Source organism: Colius striatus, chromosome 14 (assembly GCF_028858725.1).
Source record: "Colius striatus isolate bColStr4 chromosome 14, bColStr4.1.hap1, whole genome shotgun sequence".
In the NCBI taxonomy this organism is placed as follows: Eukaryota; Metazoa; Chordata; class Aves; order Coliiformes; family Coliidae; genus Colius; species Colius striatus.
In genome coordinates, this window is record NC_084772.1 from 13,042,301 (window position 1) to 13,055,326 (window position 13,026).

The 13,026-nt window shown below is 41.2% G+C and overlaps 2 protein-coding genes across 6 annotated transcripts in view; one reads left to right on the forward strand and one right to left on the reverse strand.

The window, feature by feature from the left end:
- The window catches only part of GARRE1 (granule associated Rac and RHOG effector 1), a 60,265-nt gene extending 56,578 nt beyond the window's left edge, over nt 1–3,687 (reverse strand). For 2 of the 3 annotated variants that reach the window (XM_062007673.1, XM_062007671.1), the window contains exon 1: nt 3,607–3,687. The gene's annotated coding sequence lies outside the window, so the exon portion shown is untranslated. The remainder of the gene's footprint in view (nt 1–3,606) is intronic. The other variant, XM_062007672.1, reaches the window with a different exon arrangement.
- Nucleotides 3,688–3,753: 66 nt separating this feature from the next.
- Nucleotides 3,754–13,026, forward strand: part of GPI (glucose-6-phosphate isomerase) — a 43,267-nt gene continuing 33,994 nt past the window's right edge. Inside the window, exons 1-2 of one of the 3 annotated variants that reach the window (XM_062007676.1) lie at nt 3,754–3,772; nt 4,070–4,129. The gene's annotated coding sequence lies outside the window, so the exon portion shown is untranslated. Of the gene's footprint in view, nt 3,773–3,814; nt 3,830–3,958; nt 3,977–4,069; nt 4,130–13,026 lie in introns of those variants that run through there. The other 2 variants (XM_062007677.1, XM_062007678.1) reach the window with 2 other exon arrangements.

Below are 13,026 nucleotides of genomic sequence, written 5' to 3' on the forward strand. Positions count from 1 at the left end.
AACAAATGTCTTCTACTCTTCACACACACCCCATAACAGTTCCTTTGGGGGCAGAAGGCATGAACATCTAAACTCCTGCCACAAAATTATCCTGAGGTACACAAGCAGCAGAAGAAACCCACGCAAAGCCCGAGGCACCACAAAACACAACTAGTACTGGTTCCATCTCCATGAGTTTGGAACTCATCTTCAATGAATTCTACTTCACTTTTAAAATATATTTTCATCCTACCAGGCAGAACTTCAGATTTTAAAGACATCAAGAACCTTCTACGGTTTAGATCTGCAGGCCCCATATAAGCTTCCAGCATTGCTTTCAGTCACAACAAGCACAAAATCCAAACAGAATCCAGAATACAATATTGCCAGGAAAGCACAACATTGCCTGGAGAGTACATTACTAATAAACTGTTGTCATGCAAAGGCCAATGAAGGTAAAGAAACATCAATCCAGGCGTATCACCCAGCTATAGGAGGACCAATGCGATTACACTGTAGGTTTTGTGAAGCCTAGCAGAGCCACTTGCCCTCTGAGCCAGCCCCAGCACAATGTACTGTGATGAGGTTACCCATGCTGCTGGAAATGTCATCTTTCATGTATGATATCAAAACCCCTCTATAGCTACTAACAATACCCTGGCATTGTTTGCAACATGTAGGGTGTTGCTCTGGCTAACATCCAATTCCAGTAATAATATTCTATCTACCTACAGTAACCACAAGAAGATATTTTTCGTTTTTAGGCCCGAGTGGTTTTGCTGTGCAGCAGTAAGCTCTTAAAGAATTGACACACTTCACTGCAAGTTCCGAATTTCACTGTGCATTTATCTATCTGCACAGATCAGCCATTTCTCTAGAACTAGAGGAACACCTTGAAATTACTGGGAATAAAAGAGCTCTTTTCATATGGCACAATTAGTCATATCAGCAGTGATAGCTATTTTGAGCAGCACCCATTAATCACTATCATTAGCAGGATTTCTGGTGTACCAGCATTCATTGTACCAAGAACAAGTCTTTTCCTAATGCAGCACTACTATATAAACAAAAGCAGCAGCACAATTTCTTTTCACACAATCCTGTTTTGAGTAACAAGAGGCAAGTGGCAGCACTTAAAACTACAGTCAATTCAGTGTATAAAGGAAAGCTTATTTATATCTTCTAGGACAGCAAAAATACACTTGTTTTGATGCAAAAGAAAACTGGTCATCATTTGTACGCCAGAGAAGAAAAGGTCGTGACAAGTAAATAGTGCCAAGACATGGGAAAAAAAGCTCTCAGGTTGGAGACAGTAGAAAAACAAAAAATCCCACACAGAAAAGCAGGAGTCAAAGGATCAAATACAAGTTGATGCCCAAGAAGTGGAAGAAATCTAGACTTTTAAACATTTGTAGCAGATATTTTCACAGTACTGAGTATGAAGGATTATTTACCCATTAATCAAATTTCAGCATCTTAGAGACTGAGACTTTTGACTAGAAAAATATTCCCTGTATGCATTTCTAGTTTCCTAACACCCTTGAGTAACACATGATTCAAAACTCATTCTGAATACCAATAGAAAGATGTAGGCCTTACACTGTGGAAGCAGTATGACAAGGTGCATGGGGAAACAGTGGATCTGTGCTGCTTCCAGCCCAGTTCCTCACACCTCAAAGGTTCCACCAAGCACCAAAACCAAATCCTGAAACAGACTTTCTTCACAACTACAAATGAAATACTTAGGAAGTCCTTACTTCTAGGAAAGAGATACAGGATAGAAAATAAGAAAAGGAAGAAAATAAAATCTTATGCAAGTCTTGAACTTGGAAAAAGAGCAATTCTTTTCAGACGAAGCATCCAGCTTATCCTATGTAGAAACACTGCCTAGTGGAAGACCACAGCCAGGTGCCAAATCATGTTGGTACCTATGACACACTAACAGCACCTGCACACTTACCAAGATCAGTCAAAACTCATGATCCCATGAGTTGCATACCAGAACCTTCATGTGGCTGGGAGCTACACGACACATACCACATACCTCAGAAAGGCGAGGGAATGGAAGCCTACCACAGCAGCTTCAATCGCCCACGGTCCACAGAAAACAACAATAGCTCCTCAAAAGCACCACTTCCCCTTTGCAAGACAGCACTCAGTTGTGAAAACAGAAACATCAAGCAACAATAGCATTAAAATCCACAGAGACCTTTACCCAACCTCTAGATTTGAGGTTATCCAACAGCCACACTGGCGGTCACAAGATGCAGTGCCATTTTGGGAACTAAGCCTCAGCCTTTCACCAACTGTGTGTGCCTCCAGAGCCACAGGCCGACTGACTCTAAAAGGCCAAGCAGCTTATTGCGCCTACACACCACTGATGTATGCCACTCTACTAGACACCTAGACGTTTCCTCTGTTCCTCTATAAAACCAATAACAGCCAATTTATACTTGTAACAAGGTTTATAGTTTCATGTAAAACAAGTAAAATCTTTCACCTTCTTTCAAATTTCTAAGCCATCATCCACCTGACAAACATATACCTGCACCATTTCCTCTCCATTCAAATAATAAAACCTCTCCAGCATGGAGAAGCCAAGGCTTATCAGTAAAGTTTTACGCTGCAGCCCAAAATGAGTTATTCCCTTCTGCTTGCAGTTAGCGTATGCATACAACATATTAAACATAAGGCTTGATAACAACAACCAGCACTTTCAGTTAGCATCAGGTGAACAATCCGTACAAGCACAGCTCACTGCAGCAGCCGCCAAGACGGAGACACTCCTGCACACAAGCCTTCGGGCCGGGAGGGGCGTGAAGAAAACCCACTGTAAGCACTGCGACGAGGTGCACTTTCAGGATAAGCCGACGTTACAACCTTCCCCAGGGCTAGGTCCCACCAGCACCGCCCGGGAGGCCCGCACGGCCAGTGGGGCCGCCTCACCGCCAGTAGCGCCCGGCCGGGCCAGGGCAGCGCCGCGCCACTCTGAGGCGAGGCCCCCGCAGTGGGGTCTCGCTGCCGGGCCGGGGCGAGCTGGCGCCCCGGGCGGCCGCAGGTCACTATTTAGCAGGAAGGTGCGCAGGAATTCCCGCAGGCGCAGTCCCGGCACCCGCCGCGCTCCCCGGGTTGCCCGCACACGGGTCACGGTGGCGGGTATGAGAGGAGGGCAGGGGAAGGGACGGCCGCAGCCTCGCTACCGCTCTGCGCTGCGCGCCCCCGCAGCTCCAGGGGCGACCCGGCCCGACCCGCCGAGGAAGCGCGGCGACAACCCCCGGGCCGCGCCCCAGGGGCACCGCCACCGCCCTCCCCCTGGCCGGGTCTCCTCACAGGCGCTGCCGGCAGCTCCTCCCAGCCCGTGCCGGCGCCCCCCGCCACGGCCCCCGGGGCTCCCCTGCGCGGCCGCAAAGCGCTGGCTGCCCTCCGCGCCCCGTCCCCCTCGGCGCTCGGGGAGGGAGGAGCGGCGGCAGCGCCGTCCACGCCAGCCCGGTACCTCGCGCCGCCAGGGCCCCGCCGGCCGGGCTGCGGGGCTGCCGCCGGCGAGCAGCGTGCGGGGACAGCCCTCGCCTCGGGGCCGGGGAAAGGCCGGCCGGCGGCAGTTGGAGCTCGGCGGCGGCGCGCACTCACCTGCCCGCGACAGTCCCCGCCGCGCGGCCAGCCCCGCTCTGTGTACTCCGGAAACGGCGGCTCCTCCGCCGGGCGCCTGGGAGGGGCCCCGCGAGGGGGCGGGCGGAGCCGCGAGTGACAGCGGGAAGAGGAAGGCGGGAGAGGGCGGGCGGCTGCTGGCTGAGGGGTGAGGGCAGAGCAGCGCAGGGGGTGGCCGGCAGGAGGCAAGGGGAAGGACGAGAGGGTGGGCACTGGGGGTCCCCTAGGGCGGGAGTGTTGCCGGGGGTGAAGAGAGGTGAGACGAAATGGAAAGGGGGACGACGGGGTTGTCCCAGTAAGGGATTGACGAGCACCGCTCGGGACGGGCCCTGGCTGCGAAAGGGGACTGAGGGTGAGCGATAGCCAGGCAGAAGAAAAGGTGGAGAAAGGGGAAAAAAAGAATTTCCTATGTGCTTAAAGTAATTTCTCATTCTGTTGTTGTCAGGTGCAGTGTCCTTCCTCAGAAGAGCAATTTGAAATGGAGATCACCAGTGGAACCTGCAAAGTACTGTATTCCTCTTCCATTTAAAATAACTAGCTGGAGAAACTGTAGAATTCAATATTGCCATTAAATGGGTTTATTTGAGAATTAGATAAAATGCATAAAAAATATCTCAAATTGATCCCTTGGACATAACTGTCATGTTACTATCAGCTTTAGGAATTGTTCAGAAACAGGCCTGGTCCGTGATGGCTTTGCTGTGTGAGTTTAAACTAGCTTGTTGTTATTTCTCAGGCTTAACACAGATTTTATATAGAAGAGTTTGCATGCAATACAATGTATTTTCAAATCCTATTTTCTTTCAAATAGTCTTCTGTTAATCCCGTCTTTCTTAGTAGGAAATTATTATTTCCAAGGCTTACTTAGAATCTTAATATTTTAAGTGGAACAAGCACTACAATAGTAGGACAGTAGTTTAAAATTGTTAGAATATATATATAAGCAAAAATTTTGTCTACAGGGCCAAGCATCCAATCATCTGTCTCTTAGTTCTCCCCCCAGAAAAACTAAACCCACACACTTGGATATGATACTAATAAAGTGAAAATAACAGTAATTTCCACCAGTTTCAGTGCTGCTAATCATAAAACTCTGTGGGAAGAAGTGGAATTGTCAATTTATTGGATACCTTCTAGCCACAAGCTAGAAATAGTCCTTAAGTAGTGTCTGTGGGGAGCTGCCTAGGAGCAATCTGTGGCTTTGTTTCCTTCTCTGTAACAGATGGTTGCTGGCAGACTGGGCTTCTCATCAGCGCGCTCCCTCCAAACTTTTCTGATTCTTGCATGTCTACTAAGCATGTCTCTTCATAGTAAATTTAGTCTTCAAATTAAGAGATACCTGGGAAATACTTGGAAAGCACACAAGGGAACAGAAGGCTGTCATGTTGTTGGCTCCTTCAAGAGGGAGGAGTATTGGAGTATTCTTTGTACTGAAAGAGTGCAATAAAGTGCTGGAGAAGGTACTCTCTTTTTCCCTACTTTTAACTAAATGGTAGATGGAACTAATTTTTTAAAAAATAAAAAATACTCTGACAAAGTTTCAACAAGTTTTTGATTGGAAGGAAGTATAGGTATGAGGTGGGGTAAAAATGAGTGTAAAGGAACTCAGAAGGAGCTTAAGAGGAAAGAGAAAAGAAAATACTGGGATGGGTTTTCCATCCTCCCAGGCAAGATACAGAGGCTACAACTTAAAAGTAATCCAAAAAAAAGCCCACAGAATGCCTCTTGGTTTTTGTTATAGTGTTGTTTTGGGGTTTTTTTAAGGAAAAGAGAGAGATTAACACACACAAATACACATATATTTTTAGGGATACTTACGTTTCCTATAACTGGGAAGCAGAGTGGCCAGGCTGGACCTTTTTAGCTACAAGCAGCTCTCCAGGAGCTTGAGTGTTCCTCTTGTGCTGAGATTGCACCACATAGTCAACACAGCAGTGCTGGGGACTTGCAGGAAGAAGCAAACCATCAGTAGTTACCAAGGCAAACGTTACCTCTCACACCCAAGTCTTGTTGGATTTCCACTCCAGGCCTGTACAGAAAGAAATGTAGAATCCCTAGTGAGCTATTGACATTTCCCACTTGCAAGTTGTTCTACTCTACAGAAACCCTTCTTCTCTCCAAGCCATGTACTTTGCAGTTCTTGGTCACGTGAAGATATGGGATCACAACAATCTCCTGTCTTGATGAATAGCTGGCAAATTTATTGTACTAGGTGATGGCCATCTACCAGAACTTTTTCTAATAGTGCTCTGAGTTTTAATTTCATGTTTAAACATGCAGTTTTACCAGTAGATCCCAAGACTACATAAGCCACGCTAAGGCATACTATGCTCAGAGGCAGAGATTTGTTCTGTAGACCTAATCTTATAGTTCAATACAATGCATGAACATGTTCTTTCACACTATCAGGAGGTGTCCAAATCTGCTCTGTATTTTGTTATCCTAGTGATTTAATTGTATTCAATGGAGCTGTGCAGAATTCAGTTGACAATACTAACAGTGCAGTTACACACAGTAAGCATATTTTTTATTTTGACCTGCTGGATTTATTTACGTATAATTTTTATGGTGCTGTATAACAACTTTTAACACAATAACTGTCTCAAAAGATCAGACATTTCATTTAAAATTTATTACAGATGAAGTTTATAGAAGTGCATAAAGGCACAGAAGACTGATGAGAATCCGAGCCTTAAAGCTAGTATGTCTTAACCAGATGGAAGGAATTTAAGACAGACTGAGAAATAAATAGGAAGTTCACACTTTTTAATATGAACAGGGTATGAAAACATTCAGTTCAGCAGAAGTGCATAATAACCAAAACAGAATAAAGAGGAAACTCTTAAGGACTAGAAAGTATGTAGTGTAGATATCTGTTGTGACATTGTGCATTAAAATTATTTTCCTGAATGCTTACAATGCTAAAATTATACTGAATATGCTATTTTTTAGTTTAGTGAATTCTAACTATTTTGAAAGATGGTAGTACAATTAGTTATTCAGTAAAGCCATATGTAAATCAGCTTAGAATAGATGTATTCTATTTATGATTTTCCTATTGATGTTGCGTATATCTGAGAAGTGCTTTCCAGGCCTCCATTGAATAGGAAGGGAAGGAAATCAGTGCACTGTTTAAACAAACAAACAAAAAAAGTAACAATGTTGTGTACAGAGAAAGGAAACCAGCCTTGAAATGTATTCTGATTGCAACTTGATGTCATGGGCTGAAGGAGGAAGAAATCATTAACTTGGAAAAAAAGCAGCACTGGCACAATAGCCATGTGCAAATGTTAATAAGGATATGAGTATCAGCAAGGTGTGGGATAAGATTAGGAGGACAAATGTTAGTAATAAAATCCCTCAAGAGTGCTTTGTCTTGTTAAAGGAAAAAGCTAATTTGCAAGAAGCTGTGGTTTCTGTTAATCAGATAGAGATATGTTTAGGAAAAGGAAACATGGGGAAAAGCAGAGTGATTTTGGAAATTAGACTTGATCACTAATGTCCTATTGTATCAGCAGTGATTTTTTTCCTTTGTGGTTACTAATTACTGTGAATGCTGTAGTGATAGTATGTTGATAGTACAGGAAGAATAGCAGTAGTGTTGCCTTAATATTTCGACTGTGTATTTGCAGTTGGAATGTGACAAATAATGAACATGCAGGTTTAGATCTAGATATGTTATACAGTTTGTACAGTATGTCACAGTCTTCATGACTTGTCGCCTAACTCGCTCTCACTGCCTGCGTGTTTGACAATGCAGGCATACACGTAGGCAAATAAGACTTCTAAAAATACATTTCACAAATCATCCATTCCAGCTGTCAGGGTGAGAACAGTCCTTTTGTCCTGCAGCCCTGGACAACTGAAATCCTATTTCAGACAAGTGAAATTTAGTTATTTGCTGCTTGACAGGAAAGCTGCTGACCTATGCTTTATACCCCTCAATGCATTCACTGACCATTGTGTTCAACCTGAGGCTTAAAATGAGAGTTGGCCTCTTGCCCAGCTTCTTTGTAAACACTACCAAATGGCAAAAGAAATGTGTGGTTAAGAGCCCTCGGCCTGCTGTTTGGAAAAATTCTTGCCCGATACTTCCACAGGGCAAGTCCCACTTTGGAAAGAGTGAACATGACTGACTATATATGGCCACCTAAAAATAAAAATAGGGACAATCACCTTTTCTTCTCAGACAAATCAAAGATCCAGGTCACCTTAAAAAATCTGAGTCTGAAAGCCAATGTTAGTGGCTATAGGAAAAATTATATCTATACACACACACACATACACACACACATATATATATATATATATGTAAACCTCTTAGTCCTACATGGATCAGTCCAGTTCTGATCAAAGTGAATGGAGGCCATTGACTTCAGTTGATGTTGGATGTGTCCCATGACCTTCTAGTTTATATATTTAGACTCCCCACACTAATCTTCTCTTCTACAGGTCTGATGTCATCACCATTATTATAAGTAGGACTTGTCACTTGATTGACAGCAAATAACCTTTCAAAAAAGTAGCCAACAAGTAAGAATGTTTTGTAAGACTGACATATGATCATGGCTGCCTGCAGTCCATTTTTGTTTACAGGCACTGGAAGAATTTCAGATATTTCTAAGGTCAGTGTCCCTAGTCCAGAGAAGCAGAAGATGTGTTTGTTTTTAAATGGCTGTTCTGCTTAAAAAAATGTCTTCTACTTGTGCTGAAATGGAGGACTACACTCAAAAATAAATTCTTTACCTGTTCTGAGCAGCTAGATGGGCACAGGAATGGAGTGCACCCAACTGCATGTGCAAAATTAAGTATTTTTGCTTTAGGAACTCAACTACTTAAACATATGTACTTTTTTTTTAAACGTCTGGTGATTCAGCTGTCTGGGATCTCATTTTGCTTGTTTTCCTGAAAACTTTCACAAAAAAGAATCAGCTTGCAAAACCACAGAAATGTAATTCTCAGCCAGCTGTGATAAATATTTTTCACAGCCATCTAAATCCTAGAGAAGTTTTTCTATTTAAAAAAATGTATTCTGATGAGTAGCAAATGATTATTAATTCATTATTAATGAGACATTAGCAGTTGGCTTAAAACAGTTCATGGTGTGCAGCAAATATGGAGGTGTCGAGAGAGTATTTGTAATACACAAAGAACTGTTGACATTTTGTAATACCAGATCTCAGAAGATTGTTATAAAATGGATTTACTGTAAATGTGTGAATGAGAACTAGACTGATATACTTTTTTTTACTTACAAGTGAATATGGCATTTAAGTATATTCTGTGGTAAGGTTATGACTAAAAGTAAAATGTAATTCTATGTAATTGACCCAACTTATTAATAGGGTATTCTAATTAGAAGTCCTATTAATAGGACTTCTAATATAATGGAGTCTAAACACTATTTAAGAAGTGAAACAAAACTCAGAATTAATTCTTGAACATTTATAAACAGATATAGAAAAATAGTATCCCTTCTACTAAATGGTTTAAATTAGAAGCTACCTGCCAAATTACATTTCGTTTGATTGAGGTTGTGTGACTGATTGCAATAAGGTGTTATGTATGTTTCAAATAACAGAATTTTACTTTTTTATTGTCTTTTATTGGAAATATAATTCTTATTTTAGTACTCTATGCTAAACTTGTTACCATATTAATGGTGAACTTCAGATTGTTTTAACTCATGTTTATAAAAATACACCCAAAAATGTTTGTAAATATATATAAATATTTAAAGTGGTCTAGACAGAAGCCTAAATGGTAGTTTAAAGAACTTCCAAGTGATAGTTCCTGCAACACAGGATTGTTGCAGGGGTACTGAACAAGGGACCAAATGCTATTGCATTGTCTTAGTTTGTGTTAGGGCATGATAACAAAGGGAGCTTAATTTCAACTGCCTTAGTGGTACTGTTATTACCTTTTGCCTATACAGATTCTTTTGTATTGTGGAAAACTGCCAAATACGGAGTAATTTTGTAATGGAGAACATGAAATTGTGAAAGTAGGTTAACAGAAGGATAACAGAAAAACATGCAAGCCAATATCTCAAGGCTGAAATCTTGCTAAATTACACAGAAAAGTGTAGCAGATAAAGTTGTGATGTGATGCAGGCATGACATGTGAATGAACTAGTCTTTTCTCTAGAGTTTCTTTATTAATTACAGAAACATCCAAAGGCCCTGACTGGGATTGAGATTGAAGTAATCCATACATACCACAGGAAGGCATGTCTCAGGAACAACAGAAAACAAGACTGACAAAGCTTCATTCAAAAATGACTCTTGCTAAACTTCTCAATACAGAGCCTCTTTTGGGTGTCCTATTCAAAACAGTCCAGGTTTCCTGTTGACATCACGAAACATGAGATGTCTATGAGCTAGTCTTTGGCTGCAATAGAGTTTTGGCCACCCATCTGTCCTGTGCTTGAGAAGATATTCAGGATGTTGACAGTGAAGAATGGGACTTACCTACTAAAACCTGGCAACCCTGTCTAGTGTTTTCCAAGGACCAGAGCTGCTAGCAATGCTTGATTGGCTGAGTACCATTTTCCTCCGTCTCCAACAGGAAAGCCAATGTAATTGAACTCAGCAGCTGGTTTTGGGTTCTTGATTTGTTTAATCAGCTTCTAGTCCTCTCATACTTACTCTGTAACTGCTGCCAAGAGTGTATTTGGTTTGCTTACATTGTGGTCCACCACCCAGGCCTGGTTCTCCTTGATAAATCTGACATGGAGTTTGAGGAGCTTACTCTCCTCATCACCAAATTAAAGCTGATGACACAGTGTCCTGTGATTTTGTTTGTTTGTTTGCTTGCTTGCTTTTTAAACCTCCTCAGGCAAAAAGGTACACAACTGCCTGTGTTATTAGATACAAATATTCTACGCTGCTGGACATATGCAGGATGCAGGAGCAAGTCACACAATGATTATGGTTCACTCTACCATTGTCCTACTCATAGCCCAGAAATTTCTTGGTTGGGTATTCATTTGCTTGAAATTTAAGGACTACCAGATATTATTTCTCTGGCATACCAAAGCAATTTGAGATCCTTCACCATCTTCCAAATGTGTCAAGGCATCTCTGGCAGATAGATGCCCTTTACACCTATGTGGGCCAGTTAAAGGTGCTCTCCGCATCCTCTGTCTCAATTTCTACATCCTCCTTGTTTTGAGAGGCACATGCAAACCTCTCTACTGTTGTTTGTCTCCAAAGTTCTATGTACCTATGTTGATATTGATAATTATGGTTCATTTGTGTGACATCTAAGCAATTGTAGTATTGTAAAAGGAGGTGTAAAAAGCTACCAAGCCTGTATCAGACTATCAGATCACAATTCTCACTGGTGTGAGAGGCAGGAAACAAAACATCAGTCCCACAAGAACTGCACATATGCAGTATGCAACTTGTGTTTGAGTTGTATCTGTCACCACGAGGGACCATGAGACAACAGCCCTGTGGTAGCAACTGACAACAGAGGTTTGAGGGGAAGAAAGGTTTTCAGCTTTGTGTGTGTGCTGCTAATAATTCAAAGAAGCAGATAGACAGTACCTACATGGGTGGGTTTGTTTGATTTTTTAATTTCATGCTGATTAATCAAGATAATATAACCCAAATACATACACTCCAGATCCTTTTAGGCACACAACATTAAGCCAACAGTTACTGAAAGATAAGAGACTAATAAAACAATCTGTAGGCCATACCTATTCTATACATCAGTTGTTTTCTGTTGTTGGATTTTGCATATGTTAGGGTTTTTTTGGAAGTCCAAAAATTAGAGTAAGTAATTGATATGATAGATATCTTTCAAAGTCAAGCTTTCATAGTGGTATTGTCAACACACTGCATATACATCTCAAGGATCTTTGTAATTCCAAGAGCTGGAAGATGAGAAGGCAATAAATAATAGGATACAGAGTATATTCCTTTTCCTTTTTAATGGGAGAATATTTCAGACATGGTGATGTAGTTGACAGATGTTCAGTTTAGCATAAAAGAAAAACTAGAAGAAAAGAGATTGAAATGCATAGTCATTCTGCAAATAAACCTAATTAGACAGGCAAATAATTAGTAAGGCAATCTTGCTTTGCTTCCTTTAAGTAAGCTAAATACATGCTGCCTCAATAGGAAATAAAGTAACATAGAACAGTAAGCCCATCATTTTTGATATTTCACTAATGCTGGCTGAAACCAGGTTTTATCCAGCTCAAAGACAACCTTAAAACATGCCAAGAAACGCATATGTATACACACAAGGACACACACGTATTTATCTTATCTTTGTTACCACAGATATTGTGAGAAATAAATGAATAACCTGTTTGCAAAGATTGTTATTATAAAAATATACTGAGTTCACTTGCAATATTTATCTTTGTTTTTCACACCATACCAATGGCTACTAATAGAAGATGATGGTAAATAAACTGCAGTAGCATTGGGGCTTATAGATAGCATTCTGAGTTGAGGGCACAATAAAGATTAAATATTTTCTCTCTGTACAAATTTGAAGACAATTCTGTCCTGTCATGGAGACTATCAGATAATAAGTTAAAATGTGCAACATGCACATCTATCTTCCAATCTATTCAATGTTGTTTCTAGAGAATAAGTAATCTGTAAGGTTGTTGAGGTAATATGATTTGCTGTTTCCTAGAATAATTGCCCACAAACACGTGAGCTTGACCCTTGTGCAAACTTCTTGACTATCTACACAGGGTGATCCCAAAGACAATTTCAGAAAAGTAGGATCTGGGAATTAGACACATTTGTCCCTGATGGGAGTTATGTTTTTCTCCTCATAGAGACTGAATAATACCGAACAGTCTTCAGAGTTGCTAATTTTGTTCTTCTGATTGCAAGTTCCATGCAACTTCATGTTTTGCTTCTTCTCACAATTATAGGAATGGTGGTTTCCTGAGAAAAACAAGCTCATAATACTTAGGGATACTCTCTCTCATGGTTTTGGGGCATGTAGAATTGGCAATCCAGCACAGTACGTATTAAGAACGAAGTTCAATCTGTGGTGGCTTTCCATCCTATATTTTTAAGACTGCGTAATCTTTTTTTTTTTTTTTTCCTGAAAAGATATAAACAGAAATCTTTGTAAAGCTCATTTCTCCAGCTGCACAGTAGTAAACATGTAATTTGAGGATTTCCAGCCATAACTACAATAGCAGTAACAAAAGACACTTATAGCTTGTTCATTTTGGTCATGTTTTTACTTAATGATTTTTAAAATCATGGCATTGATCTTGCAGTGAGATCCATTTACACACAGGTATCATTGAAGGCCCAGGACTCACAGTTAATATGGTTCCATTCTGTGTCTAGTTGCACCCCCATTTTACATACAATAAATGTGGGCATTTATTTCAAGGTCACCAAGTTTATGAATTAG